At 23.1% G+C, this 1,595-nt stretch overlaps 1 pseudogene; it reads left to right on the top strand.

Annotated features, from left to right (window-relative positions):
* The first annotated feature begins 14 nt into the window (after positions 1 to 14).
* On the top strand, positions 15 to 1,316 carry LOC112468990 (annotated as a pseudogene).
* The last annotated feature ends 279 nt before the right edge of the window (positions 1,317 to 1,595 follow it).

The following is a 1,595-nucleotide window of genomic DNA, read 5'->3' on the forward strand; positions in this document are numbered from 1 at the left end:
TTGGTTGAGATGGGTTAGGTTTAGTTTCATATTGTTTGGTGGTATATTATCAAAATTGGATATCCTATAATTCAGGTATAGTAACAGTTTTGTGTAATCGTGTTGGGGATGTGGGAATTTTAATATTAATTAGGTTAATATCGATAATAGGGAGATGAAGGATTTGATTTGTGTTAAGTAGAAAAATAATAGTATTTATGTTATTGTTAGCAGCTATTACTAAGAGGGCGCAGATGCCCTTTTCCTTCTGGTTACCTATGGCAATAGCAGCTCCTACCCCGGTTTCAGCCTTGGTTCATTCGTCTACATTGGTTACAGCTGGCGTTTATTTGATAATTCGTTTTAATAGGATATTGGTAGAAAGTGGGGGCTTTAAATTTTTATTATTTTTATCTGTATTTACTATGTTTATAGCTGGAGTAATAGCTAATGTAGAGAATGATTTAAAGAAGATTATTGCATTATCTACATTAAGTCAATTAGGTCTTATAATAATAATTTTAAGGTTGGGTTTGAGCATAGTTTCTTATTATCATTTATTAGTTCATGCAGTATTTAAGTCTATATTATTTATATGTGCAGGAATTATCATTCATTCAATAATAAATAATCAAGATATTCGGTTATTTGGTAATTTAAATGAAATTATTCCCCTTACTATAATAAGATTTTATATTTCTAATTTGGCTTTATGTGGATTTCCTTTTATTTCAGGATTTTACTCTAAAGATTTAATTATAGAGATAGTTTATAACTTAAAAATTAATATATTTTTATTAATTTTTATTTTAATTTCTTTGATATTAACAGTTATATATTCATTTCGTTTATATTATTATATATTTTTTAGTGAAATTAAATTTTATAGATATATTAGTTTAAAGGAAGATTTAGTTATAAATAGTTCTATGATAATTTTAGTATGTTTGAGAATTTGTGTTGGTTCTTTGTTAAATTGAATATTTTTTTATGATTTTTATAGGATTTATTTAAGACTTGTTATAAAATTATTAGTATTGTTGATGTGTGGGGTTAGGATTATTTTGGGATTTAAAATATTAGATAGATGGGGAAAGTTAGTAGATCATTACGGGGGAGAATTTTTAGGTTCAATATGATTTATAAATACTATATATTTGTGGGTCTATAAGCCAGTTAATAGGGTTAGGTGTATAATTTTTATGGGTGATAAAGTTTGATTAGAGTTAGTAAGGAAAAATATGATATTATTTTTGATTAAGCATTTTAAAGTTATATTTTATTATAATATATATATATTTTTAGTTATTTTTATTTATTTATATTTATTAATAATTATTATTTTTTAAGAGTTAAAGAAGGATTAATTTTTTATAGTAGTATGGGTTAATATTTAAATAGCTTATATATTAAAGTATAATATTGAAGATATTAGGAAAATTATAAAAATTTTTAAATATAATTAAAAAAATTAGAAGTAATATGAATAATATCATAAGAGGATGAATTAGAAGTTCATTTAAGTTACTTCAACTAGAAAGATAAATTCATTTAAATTATTAACAATAATTTACCGCTATTTTGGTTTTAGTTAATAGGTAAGATATAATACTTAA

This window comes from Temnothorax curvispinosus, unplaced genomic scaffold (genome assembly GCF_003070985.1).
Source record: "Temnothorax curvispinosus isolate PA1 unplaced genomic scaffold, ASM307098v1 QBEX01002358.1, whole genome shotgun sequence".
NCBI lineage: Eukaryota > Metazoa > Arthropoda > Insecta > Hymenoptera > Formicidae > Temnothorax > Temnothorax curvispinosus.